This window comes from Numenius arquata, chromosome 2 (assembly GCF_964106895.1).
Source record: "Numenius arquata chromosome 2, bNumArq3.hap1.1, whole genome shotgun sequence".
NCBI classification, from domain to species: Eukaryota; Metazoa; Chordata; class Aves; order Charadriiformes; family Scolopacidae; genus Numenius; species Numenius arquata.
In genome coordinates this window covers 112,068,300-112,082,714 of record NC_133577.1, presented here as the reverse complement: position 1 = coordinate 112,082,714, position 14,415 = coordinate 112,068,300, and the positions used below count along the sequence as shown (strand labels likewise).

Here is a 14,415-nt window from a genome sequence, read left to right as displayed (position 1 = left end):
TCTCTAAGTACACCGGTTCCGTGTATCAAGGGCAAAACAAAACATTCTACATTTTGATTGCTTCAAACAGTTTATGATTGTGCTGCTGCTGACATGGACATTTTGGGTCTCAGTCCCTTGCAATGGTTTTGTCTCATGGTCACCATGTCAGTACCAAGAAATAAGCGGTCATGGCAATGAACTAGTTTTCAGTCATGCACTGGGCAAAGCAACCATGGGATTGACCAATTGCTGACGGTGAGAAACAAGGGAAGCAACAAAACAAGCAACTATAGCAATGGAGACAGCTCTCTGCAGTGGTAGTCCAGTCTTATATTAATTTAAACATAACCAACATTGTGAATTTAATGACTCATTTAATTCAGTAACAGATTTTTAAGATTAGACTACGGCAAGTTTGTTTGTTTTTTTTCAATCTGTAGAATGGTCACTACCAGGTTTAAAAAAACACCCAAAACTTTTTCTGACAAATATTAAAGCACAGAAGAATTTAGAGCTTCTCAGACACATTTTTCTCTTGCTTGTGGAAGTATGAAAAACAAAGAACACACAGGCTATCAGCAGGAGTACCTTTCCTGAATATCAACCCCTGAATTACATGAGCTTACACAGTCCACGAGACTCAGTTTATACAGTCCACTCTTCAGATATTATGAGGAGTAGGCATTATTTTAAGAAAGGAAGACCTCGACACTTATTGTAAGCTAAACACGCTCATATCTAGTCAAAGATGCAGCAGTTCCCAACTGATCTTGTAACTTGACAGAAAAACCCAGGCAATAAAACATAACTGCTTTTATGGTATCACTGATGTGCAAAAAACCCCCACCCAGTTATACTGTATTTATATGCTATAACTGAGAATTTGTTTTTTTAGATCATTACAAAACTCTTTCTCCCATGAACCAAGAAACAACCAATCTCCTGTAGCTACTAGAACAAGTAAGACTAAAGATCCCCATTTGTTTTAAGTAATTTGCATTTTAGTGGCTCAAAAGATATTACTAAGAATGTCAAATAAAGAAAATCCATGGCAAAAGTAACTCATCCTGCTTTTGCGGATTAGTAGCCTGGGTAAGCTCGCAACAAACCTATATGAGCCATTTACATTTTCCAAAAGCTCACGATTTTGTTAGATCAAATGAGATTTCTCTAGAGTCACAGAGAGAAACTATAAGATTAGATACTAAACTTCTTACGCATACCCACTCACCAACGCTCTTGACTGAGAACATCACCCTCCCCCCCCCCCCCCCCCCAATAAATCCTGAATATCAAACTAAAACCTTTCATTAGTGGATGATGCCTTTTTATTTTCCCCTCTGTTCCTTCAAAAAATCAGTCCACTCTTAGAGGCAGAGCTCAACTATTTTCATTAAAAATAAAAAGGAATTCAAAACAGTGAAGTCTGCTGCTATTGATCTTAAATGCAGCGTTACTGCCATTTCCAATCTTCAGCTCTAGACTTCAATTTACACAGAAAGTTTTTACTGACATGTCAATCATGGCATATAACACACATAACCATTTTAAAAATAAAGAAATGCTAACAAAAAACTTTAAACTAAGAAGAAAATAAAAGTAAGCCAAAGATGATCAGCTTGATATTTTTTCACAAGTTTCTCATTGCCCTGAAAATTGTATTTATCAGGGAAAGTTTCACCTTTTTTTCAACAGTAGCAGTTTGCTCTTAAAAAACTTTCACTGACTGCCTACATCAAGCACGTTAGAATCTTGTCGCCCATACCAAATTAATGGAAGCAGGAAAAGGTAACTCCAGAAAGACAGCAGAAGTTCAGAAAAAATGACAGAGGAACACAACTCAGGATAGTCTAAGGAGCAACACGCTCCACAAATGAACAAAAGGCTATCACAGAATACTGAACTGTGCATTTCAGACTGTAACCACATCTCACAGCACTACTGAAACAAAAATAAAGAAGCAGAACTTGTACAAAATTATTCTGAAGCAATTAAAACTTTGTTTTTCATAGCTTGATGCAAAACCAAGCATATCCAAATGTAAGATGAAGTGCTGCATTAAAACCACAGCTGAAGAGCTGAGAAATAATGAAAAAGGTTAGATAATGTCAACCACTAAAAAAAGTGGGAGCATTCAAAAAACGACTGCACACAGTGCACCAGCATGTACGTAACATTATTTATGTTCATTTTAACAAGCAAGGACCAATCAAGTCCTGACTTGTGCGCTTACCCAGCACCAGTGATGTTAGCCTTTATTAAAATATATATAAATATTAAAGAAAAATGTGTATTTTATTAAAACTACATAAATGCAAAAAAATAAGTAAAACATTTATTTTGTAAGCTTTACTTCTCCAAGGAAGATTAGACTGGCTTTTGGGGAAGGGAAGAGGATGAAAATGGAACATTCTTAACTAATTTGCTCTCACAGAGCATGTTGTGGGAATAAGAACGCTGGGACTGGTAAAAATCTGCGACCAACTTGTGTCACATATACTACAACATGTACAACTTTATAACTTACGGAAATGGGGCAATATATTGAATGAAGAGCATAGTTTCATATATGTCAAAGACTTCCTCCAACAGTGTTCATATTTTTTTTTGTTTTAAGGATGGCTGGTGTCTCCAACATGATCCAAAATAATTACTTCAAATGTAATTGTCTTTCTGCGTTCCAAAATGATCATTTAATTCAATTCCATTCCATGTTGAGGATAACAGAAAATAATTAGGATCCAAAGAGATAAATACCCAGCATGATATTAGTTAATATGAGAACCTGGAAGACAGTGAAAAAGCCATTAAGTCTCTCTGAAAGGAAACAGAGCTTTCAAATAAATAAGCCACTCTTACAGCAGCGTACAGAGACAGTGAGAATGATACAAGTGTTCTACATATTCTAACACTAATACTCAGCTAAAGTTTCAAAAGGGGCAAAACTAGATTAAAAGCTTCACTTTGATTCAGGCCTTTCTTGAAAAAGAAAATATATGCAAGTCATTGAAAGCACAGAATAAACCCCTCCAGTAAGAGTAAGATGGGGGATGACCCTAATTTAAGAGGGTTTATATATACAGGTATGCACAGACAGGATAAAGAAATGCTTTAAAGTAATAAATAATCAGAAGTTATGTATTCTTACCTACTGAAACCTTGAAAATGGGCACATTGCAGCCATAGAAAGGCATCCACAAAGTCTTTAAAAAGTGAACCTTAGAGTAACCCTATAAATGTCTACTTCCAACAGTAAATTCTGAAGTAAGATATTAGACACAACCCTTCTTTCAGAATACACAGATGAATATCTGAGGACATCAAACTTTACATTTCTTAAAACAAGTCTTCAGTATGCAGAAAAAATGGGAGCCAGTTACAAAGATGATGAAGTTTGGTGTGAAGAGCACCCTTGGAAATAAAGCTTTTAAAACTTGCTTAAAAATTTGGTCATGGCCAAAGGCAGCAAAGAGAGCTCAGTGTGAGCCCATGACACAGCACCTACACACTAAACAGCAGCAGCTTTCAAGATCCTAGACAGAAAAATTTCATCTTTAAGTAACACACAATGAATGCAGTTTGGTAGCTCACTGAATAGTCAGTTTGATATGTTTCAAAAGAATGCTACAGAATTCATCCTGTAACCACTAATTTTCTTCAAAATCTGGGAATGAGAAGAATCTCTGGCTGATCAGATGAGAGGCTGCTAAAACAGCTGAATGGGAATTGCACAACAGAAAGGAAAACTAATCAACATTTAATAACTACAGCTTCCAGAAGATAAGGATTGTCTGTTGCTCTGTGAACTACAACAATAGGATCACTGTATCGTAGGATGACTGTTCAAGACGTTTTAAAATATATAACTGTGAGGCAACACTAGTGGAGGAGTATGAAAACATTCCAGAAAAATCCGACAGGTAAAAAAAGCATACAAGCAGAAATGTTTCTCAAAAAAACCTCTTACAACTTCTTCTAGAGAGTATCAGCTGTTCCAGTGGTACAGAAAAGACTGATAACAGTATAGTAGAAAATGCCATTAACAAGCACAAGCACAAAACTTGGTTTGAAACTGTCTTCACAAATTCAATTCTTTAGTCAGTTCTAGTTGATATGATTTATGACACGTAAAGCACACACAGATGACTGTAAAATACAAGATTTAAGTGCCTGAATCACACATAGATCAGTAGTATGTCATTCTGGATCCAAGAAATAAATGATTATAGAAAGTCAGAAATACTTAGAATCATTCACTTCTAATTATCTTGGCAAAGACTACTTATGGGGATTTAAGATCAGAATCTTTTTTCCTGAATTATGCAGTAATGCAAACAATAAAGATCCTTTAGAAACAAAAATACTTTCTTACACGTTTTCTATTTGAAGATTTCTACTCTCTCACCTACCAAATTGTGATATAAATTAAAAGAAAGAAAATTTAAAGGAGTTATGAAAAAAGGTAAATAAAAAATAAAAATAAAAAAATAAATATAAATAAATAAATAAAAAATATTTGCGTTTTCAACTTTTATCAAGAAAAAGCATGAGAATTATCTATCTATATATTGCATCAAAATCCTAGTGCCTAGCATTCTTTCAGAGCAGCACAGTGGGACCTACAGAGGCAGTCTATTCCATTTCCCAAATTGAACTAACTTCTTTTTCTTAAATTACTATCTAAAGGATTTTATACAGAGCTTTTACCAACATGGTCTTTTTTTCTTCTTCGAAAGTAAATGTTTCCCTGTAATTTTGAGAACACAATTGCTGGGCATGGGATGCAAAGAAAAGGAAACAGACGGACATGTGAACTTCAGAGCTCTCTTATGTAAACACGTCCAGCAATTCTACTCTATTAAAAAGGAAACGAATCATATACCATTTATTTGCCTTTTACAGCTATTTAGAAAAATCAGTTCTTAATTTGTGCCGCATTCTAGGACAGGGAACAGAAACTGGAGCTGAAGTTGCTATCTGAGAAAAAGATATAGGCAGAAATGTCTACCAGAGATCTGCCACTCCCGAGACGACCTACAGGACAGCACAGTAAACCGCAAGTCCTTGGATTAGCCAGTTACTTCATTAAGTTACACAGTTGCATTTTTGGACCTAATTTTCCAGGCCTTTTGTACCTTGAGAGGTATTTCACACAGGGAGATGAAAACCTTCACTGATTCAGTATAAAAGATCCAGTGCTTGCTACATGCATGGAACAGTCTCCTCCTACGACAGCTTCCACTATCCCCAAGACAATGCACGATGCGGATCCTTTTAGAGACCGTAACATCACACTAAAAATTTATTCCAGTCTAGCAAAAATTAATAGTGCTTGCAATCCTAAGACTGTCTTCCTGGCTTCAAGGGAAGGAGCTGCAAAGACAAAACAAGATGTTCCACTGCTCATGCAGTCAATCTGACAGTGCTTGAAGGCTCCTCAAGTGAAGACAACCAAGGGCTATTGAACACCACCACAGCTTCGCTATTTTTAGGCAGCACTGAACACAAAGAGTGAAAATAAGGCTGACTTGAATATTCACATCTTTGTATCTAATCAGATGAATCTACAGTACATTTTTTCCCCTCAGACCTAAAATACTTTTATCTTCAACAAACCCCGCATTTTTCTGGAACTCAGGGGTACTTTGCCATTCTTATCAGCCAAAGGTTAGTTCTCAAGATCTGTTTTTGTCTCAATTTTTCTCCAATGACATGTTGTTAGAAAGTAATTTCTGAATGACAGCTGCATTGTTACGGCTTTGGAGGGAGGGGAAAAGGGAAAAGTGAAGGAATAGAAGAGAAAAAAAGAAAGAAAGAGAAGAAAAGGAGAATGAAATTGAGGGGAGTGTTACCACCTTAAGACAGCATGGCCTCACAAAGCTCAACTGAGAGCACGACCAACGAACCCTGTTTTAGTACAAACAAAATAAGAGCAATTTCGTTTTTTGTATTTCACCTATTATTGAGCAATACATGTCTCCTTGCATGAGATACCTTCCTATGTGTAGAATTCCTCTACGCACACCAAAAAACCCTGTGTCTGGATACTACAATGGGAAACACAGAAGAGAGCTGTCAATTAAAAATGTCCCAAAATATTGTAGCCCCAGGACTAGCTAAAGGATTCTTAGTCACATGTGCCGCTTGATACCATTTTTATTTGTCAAAATCTTACAAACACTACTCTGCAGCATCAACAGAAAAGCAAAGTGCAAGATTCAAGTCCCTAAATTAGTCCCAAGTTCCCGTATCAGTTGCTTAACAGAGACAATGAGAAGAAAGTACAGTCAGATTTTTGGAGAAAGCACATTGCTCACCACCACCATTTCTGTTGACATTCTCATTAAAAATTGTGTTCTTGAAATTACGAGGCATATATATTATACACAACTGGAACTGAGATAATAAATGTAAACTGATTCCATTACAGTGCAAGAATGCAATTGTTCAAGTAGTCTACCTTAATTTCAAAGATGTTTACTAGGTTCTTCTGTCAACAACCAGAGTTGACCGAGACTTCACTGGGCATCTGTATTTAAAGTATACTAATGTTGGGTGCCTCCTTCAACAAACAATGAATGAACCATCCTTTGGGGTGTCCTCACAAAACCAACAGCTGAAAAGCAGTTACTATAAAAATGTAACTTGTAACACTACACATTATTAAGTAATAATACCACATCCATTACGTTCCGAAAGACAAGATGCTTCGGTTATAATTCCCATCTCCTTATACTGGCTAACACTTAGGTCAGCCTAACACTGACAGATTGTAAAATTTTTATAAACTTGAGAAATTACAAAAAGCAAACAAACCAACCTTTACCAGTATAAAGTGTCCTTTCTGACATAGCACTGACTTTACTTTTTTGTCATGAGGTATTAATGCAATTTATTGCAACAGTTCCTCTCACGATCTAGTTACAAAAAGAACTTCACTTCAAGGAATAAACCGAATAGTACAGTTTCACGTAGAAAGACACTCAGCTAATTAAGCCAAGAGAAGACTAATCAGTTAAGAGTCTTCTGCATATCCCAGATTTACAGGATTCATTAAACTTTTTTTTCCTATATCAGCTGGAGACACTGCTCTAACTTAGAAGATACCAAAGTGTTAATTCATCAACATTATGATTACACCTAGCATGTGAATGTTAGAGAAAAAAATTAGTAATTTCAATTTTAATAGACTAACAGCAGATTTTGCCATAGCGTGAGCAGAGTGCCTGTTCCCAGACAGCAGAAATGCCTACACAGTCTTTTCCATCAGAAAAGTACACACAAGCATAGACATACATGCAAAATCACAGTTCAAGTGTCATTTCTGCTGTATTGCTTCTTGCAGCAATTATTTCAATTCTACTTGGCTCAAGGATCTCTACTTCCTATTTAGCATTTCCAGACAAAAAGGAAATTTTAGATGTCCGAGTTCTGACTTGAAAGGGTGAAGCTGATCTATTCCCATGAGCTTTTGATAAAGAAACCAAACAACTTGGAGAATAGTTTTGGTTTTTTTTATAGTATATTGTGTAACAGCCACAAATTATTTTCTAAACGAAGTTTCCTTCATGGAAAGGGGCCCTCAGGCCACAGGTTTCCTTTTACTTCAAACTCTTCATTTTGCTTGCAGTACTGCCTCAGCAGAAACTTAATCAGTCATCTTCCTTCTGACTTTTTAAAAACCATTTTGAACTTCTGTTTTTGTAGAGCTCTTAAGTCCAGCACTCTACGATGGCAGGATGCTCTGCCCCATCCAAATGCTTGTGGAAGATTTTTGGAGAAACATATGGGCACAGAAAAACTATGTAATTAAGCGAAAAATCAAAGGCTGATAAACACTCAGTCCTGAATTTTGAAGTTTGCTCTGTCAGAACAGAAAAAGCTAGAAATATATCACAAATAGAGGATTAACAATTTACTGTTTATGGGTTTACGATTTAGTATGCTTCCTTTTCTACTTCGGGTGAATGTAAGCCATTGCACAAGACAAGAATGAGAAGACTTATCCTGCTGACTTAAGTAGTAATCCAGAAATCAGAATTACATCTCAGGATGGAAAGATCCAGAGAGCATGTATGGTACAGTAAAAGAGTACATACTACCATAATTACTCTTAATGGAGGACCTCCCTCTATGCATATGTAACTACAGAAGTTATTTTTGTCTAGGAGGAAAAAAGGGGAAAGAAAAAAAAAACCAAAACACATAAACCCCCACACAAACCATTTCTAAGAGACATTCATCTTGCAGTCAATCATACTGTGGGAACTGTCTCCTCTCTCCACTCACAGCAGAACGTGCCCTAAGTCACCTACATTTTTGACTTCCAGGTTCAGTGCTCAAGGTTAGCACTGGAGTCTTTGGATTCACTTTTATGATTGTTCATCTCTTAAATAGGAGCTGTAGGTGAGTACGTGGGGGGCTGGACTAGATGACCTTTAAAGGCCCCCTTCCAAACCAAACTATTCTACCATTCTATGATGTTACCAACAAGTGAAATATAACGGTGCTCTAATCAGCTCTGGTACCTTACGTACCTGATAAAAGGGACTTCATGATATCCAAGCCTGTGAATTTGAAGGCAGGTCATCTATACTCAGCCTCAACACCGTGCAAGTGTGTTCAAGCATAGTGTGGATCTCTGAATTCACTATTTTTTTTAATACCTTCAATAAATCCCACAGTTCTCTGGTTACTACTTGCATCACAGAAAAATTAGTGTTAAACGCCACAGATGAAGCACATAGGGGACTATGACATTTTATTTTTTAGAAAGCCAAACCTGGGCCAAGAAGTGAGCTAAGCATTCCAAAAAAAATGAAGTGCCAAAATACAGTAAAAGGCTCCACAATTCCTAGAGCATCAAGTAAAACAGAAGGGCATCTAGAAGAATTTTTTATCTTAGAAAACACAGCAATTGTAAATGGAGTGCTAATAACTAATATCTTAAAAATAACCCAAAAGATAGTGCTTTTAAAGAAATTAACAGGCTTAAGACCCAAGAAAAACTTCTAAAATATCGACGTGTATTGTAACGTATACATGCCACACTTTACAAGCCTTGAAAGAGGACAACCCTCCCATTTATCTAGTTGTTCATCAGGCCTCACCTTTGTTGCTCAAAATTCTCTCTACTCTAACATAAACCAAGAAATAAGCAAAGGATTTTTAATGGTGAGGAAGTTAATAACTATGGTTCTTTAGAGAAAATAAAACCAAAAGGAACACTGACTCTCTTAAATGTCATTGCAATTGCTGACTGGTATCAAATAGTTTCCTTCCCCCTCCTTCTGCCTTATGCACTTATTATTCCATATATATTACAAAAATCCCCTATTTCTTAAAATTTTCCCAGAAATTAAATTGAAAAAATTTTAGTAGAGCTACCAGAATTTCTGTCTAAAGCTTGAGCAGCCCAAACACAAATAAAGAAATGCAGCATTCAAGTTTTTTTATTATTATTTATTATCAATTTCTCTCATTTATTTGCCCAATTTTCTTAGCAAATGGTCAAAGTTTCTCAGTGACCTACCATCCCATTAAGAAAAAAACAAAAAACAACACACAAACCGCAACCCAACAAAACAAAACAAACCTTGTCAAAACCAAGCAAAAACATACTAGCAAACCCCCTCCCAATAATTTTAGTAGTGTTCTAGTCAAACTTCTCTTTCTCAGCCTCTTGGGTACCTAAGAGCTCAGCACTAGAGCTCCTGCAGCCCATGTCTCTGTACTGACAAGTTTAACAAGCCAGGGGATAATTCCTTTTAGGCCATCACAACCTCCAATGCTTTATTTGTTTGTTTGCCTATACACATTAAAATATTTTATGTTTTGAAACTTCTTGAAGGCAGGCAGCTGAAGTTTCTGGACATTGCTAAGTGCTTAAATAACTAAATTTCACCTCAGATTGTACAGTAAAGAATCACTACACATCTAAAGAAAAAAGAAAACAAAAATAATAGTTTTAATTCAAAGTATAAGAACTCTGGATCCGTCAGTAGATTAAGTCAAAATACTGCATTTTACTCATGAATGTAAAGACTGTAATTCCTATGTTAACCAGACAAGTAATTATGCCAATTTGTTTCTTCACTGAGCAACCTCTAGTTTAGTTTGTCATTAACTTAGAGGATCTAAGTTACGTTCTTAGATATGCATGTTTTACTTTCACTTCTTCTATTTAGAGAACAGTAATTGAACACTGCACATACGATGCTTGACTTTTAATTAAATTGGCCTGTGCTCCACAGAGCCAAAGATTTTTTAGAAATCAAGTACTGAAGAATTAAAAAAATAACCTGTGTTTCATTTCACCCCAACTATAATGTCCATCCTTATCACACCAAATAAAATTAAATAGAAGTGGTCATTGCTACAGTATTAAATTATATCAAATGCAAGTGGAATTCATGTACAGGCTACTTGCAGACAGTTCTTAAGTGCTATCAAATATTTTGTAGCAATCGGGCAAATACCAAGTGTTATGGTTTGAGAGAACCCATAACAATCTATTGTTGTTAGACAATTATTCTATCACCCGATGACCCCTCCCCACCCGGAAAGGGGAATCGGGGAACACAAAGAAACACAAGGGTTGAAATATAAATAGATTTAATAGACTAAGACTAAACAATTGACAACAATACTAAAGAACCAGTATTAATCCCAATACTGATATAAGATATACAGGAATTATACTCAGCCAATTATATCAGTAGGAAGCTGTGCTCTCCCAGCAGGGACAGCAAATGTCGGACACTGCGAGCGCAATGGCTTCAGGAGGAAGGGAAGGCCTCAGGGTCCCGGCACCAGGGCAAGGAGTTGTCTGGACCCGCCGCCATCAGGGAGAGAGAGCTATGCAGCAAACTTTTCTAATTTATATTGAATGTGACGTTCATGGTATGAAATAATCCTGCTGGCCAGCCTGGGTCAAATGCCCAGGCCTTGCTCCTCCTTGTCCCTGCACCTGGCAAGGCTCAAAACCACTAACCTTGAATCCCACAGAGCCTGGCTGGCTATAAAGTAAATATTTTCACAAATTCAGACACTAGAGTCTTCCAAAAGTGCAATTTTCCCCAGCATTAGAAGAAAAGTTAGTCCTGTGTCTCTCAACCCAGGACATCAAGTCAGCCCAACATCTACTAATAGATTTAATATGATTTACATTTGTTGTATACTGACAACTGCATGCAAAGTATGTATCAAGAAATGATAAATTCCCCCGCCCCTCAAAAACCCCTGTGCTTTTTACTGTGTTAAAGATTTTAATTCAGTGATCCACATTATAAATATTTGTTTACATCCATTTCAGTGCCTTGAGAAAATCTGGAAAATCTTGCTGGAAGCAAGAATACTACTAAGTAAATTATATGTTTCACTGAAATATTCTATTACTGCTATTTAGCCATGAAAACCAACATACTGCACTATAATAATCAATATTTGCAATCATAATTCTATAAGCTAATTACTTCAGGATAGTATATTCTATATATTTAGTTTCTAATTAAAATAGAGGATACCAACACAGTAACTGTCAGTTAATATCCTAAATTTATGAAAGCTTAAAGGTGACTGATAAAAGCAAAAACAAAATGAAAATTTAATCTGAACCTAATCTATCATTTTACGCTGCTCAAAAGATATCTTAAAACAGTCATTTGTTCCAGTTTATTCTACCTATACACAACTGATATAGTCAAATTTTTAAATGATTGGTAAAAATCTACCTTCTATCCATTAATCAGCTTTATTTTTCTCAGAGTTAATAACTGCACCAACTAATTTCCTGATTAGAAGGATTCATCTTTGTAACAAAAGAGTAAGAATACAATGGATATTTTGAAGAGTGCCCTGAACTTGTTGCAGTTAAGATTCGTTATGCCTGAACTTGAAGAATCATACATCCATCAGTCTCTGATGTGACCAAAATTTCCTAAAAACAACCTATCATCTTTTTGAAATTGGTAGGTACTATATATAAAGCAAAACGAAGGTATGTCAAGTATTAAACACATCTCTCCTCTATGTAGTTGTCAGGTTCCACACAGCGATTATGCGGAAAATTGTGCTATATATGGAAGTGATAGTGCCCTAGTAGAACACATTACACCATTGCTTCATATTTTTTAAAAAAGGATTCACATATAAAGGGAGGTCAGAGCATTAAAGTGAACTGCTTTCAGTCTGCTTTGAAGGTTAAATCATGTTGTACAATAATGTCCCATTTCTCAAAAAAGCTAGTATTTCAGTAATTATTTTGTATATGAAAACCAACTACGTATGGGACACCATACTTACAAAGCAGTGTGCCATGGATTCTCTATTTGTCTGCTTTGAAACTAACTGGCAAGCACACCGACCTCAAATGTAACTCAAGAGAGCATAATGAAAGGCAGTCTATGAGAATAACGAAACATCAAATTAGGTGTGGTTTTACTTAACTGGGTATGCTTTAGGAGTCTTCTTTTGAACTTCATAGAAGAACACATGTAAGTGACACAAAAGCAAACTAAGTAACACTGAAGAAACTAAGTAAGGTGAGGGACAAAACAAGGCATCCTTAAGTAATGGCAAACCCCCTACATTGGTTATGGATAGCTAAAGAAGAAAAAAGATGTGACAGTGCACCTCTCGGTTACTTAAAAATGTCAATGCTTTGCATATTAATCAAAGTCCTTTTTAATGATTTTTTTTTTTCTGTATCCACCAGAAATTAAGACATTTAACATTCATACCAGAGTGCAAGAAAACTGCAATAATAATTCATTTTCAACTACAGTGACTGCTCATGAAATTTCTAACTCACAAGAATGGCATGCAAGAAGCCTGAAGCACGTCTTTTCTATCATGGTACGTCTTTGGAGGGAAAGACTCACGTCTGCTGAATTCTTCTGAATAAAAACATTTTTTACTAGGAGCATGAATTTAAGATTTTTGCAAAAAAAATCCAAATAGAAAAAAATTCCAACATTACTGTATGCATCATCTCATTTACTTTTATCAGAATACAGACATCTGCACGAACCGACACCAGCTTGCATGTGCAAAAGAAAAACAATTTAACTGCTTTTAAATCTTGGAAAGCATCTGAGGTTTGTGCTGGTTTCCTGCTGAATCGTAGCTCAAAATAGCTGCCAATTGCAAATTGCTTAAAACAGTGCAGAGACACAAGCTTGAAAATAACGTAAGGAATAAAATCCCACATGAAAGCGAAGTTTGGTTGCAAATGGAAAAAGAATCACAGAAACAAGATTTGATAAGCTGACACATCTGTATGAACCATATATGCTTAAAAAACCCCGTACTATTAAAGCATAACTAGAACACCTTCAGGTGAATTTGTCTAAAATATTTCAATTCATACAGAGTCTCTTCTTGAGCAAGCAAATAAAGACTTTAACTATAAATGCCTCCTAAGTATTAGTTCTACAAAATTTAATTCTGTGCGTATCTTCATTAGCTTCAGGAAAAGGCTATAGAATTTTATTTTGAAATGAATAAAAATAAAAATTCTTTTAAATTTTTGAATTTTATTCCTGTTACTAGCCTACATGTTGCATTAAAAAAAAACCCAGAAATTCTGAAATGGGAAGAGTACTAAAATTAGAAGCAACTATCCGTAATTGTTTGGGTTGATGTTTTTTGTTTTGAAGATAAACAAAAGTATATTTGCTCCACGTACAACTAACTCCACAGAGAGAAAAGGAAAAAACGTGACAGATTTTAAATATATTCAGAAATCTGGGGGTTTTGATGTTTTTTGGTTTGGGTTTTTTTATTGGTCAAAAATCCAGTGTTTTCCTATATAATAAAAACACTTTTTCCCCAAAGAAGCAATTCACAATGTTTATGATAAAAATTTCAAGGAATTAGTACTAATTCCTGTTGTGATCTAGAATAAAATGATTCACTGTGCATGTGATAAAATGTGATCTGTATAAAGGTACATAATGTAATTATCTAGATTAAAGACTGGTAAATCGGAATATTTGGGAACCAAAGCTTTTTATATCATTAACGAAGATTAACCCATTTCTATCATCACAGTGCTTTTGCATGATTCTACTTCAGAACTAAAGTACATGATCAAACCTACATGCTCTTCCCAAGCTTATCTGAAAAGAAATGGAAACGTGCTTTTCAAAGAGGCAAAACAAAGTAGTAAAAATATAAACCACAACATCCCACACACACTTGTACCAAATCTTACTTATCGTTTTCTCATGTTATGGTTCCAGCATTAATTTTCCTCCTCACTTAATCATTCGGAAAAAATCAACACATCCCAAACAAATAAACAAAAAATCCAACCCAAACAAATAAACAAACAAAAAACACCCCCAAAACAACAAAACAACCCTCGCTCCCACAAAAAAAAAAAAACAAAAACCAAAACACAAGCAGCTTTTGGAGCACATCTTCACAATA

At 35.6% G+C, this 14,415-nt stretch overlaps 1 protein-coding gene across 1 annotated transcript in view; it reads right to left on the bottom strand.

The window, feature by feature from the left end:
* The window catches only part of BRD1 (bromodomain containing 1), a 64,608-nt gene that overhangs the window by 15,856 nt on the left and 34,337 nt on the right, over positions 1-14,415 (bottom strand). The window lies entirely within an intron of this gene.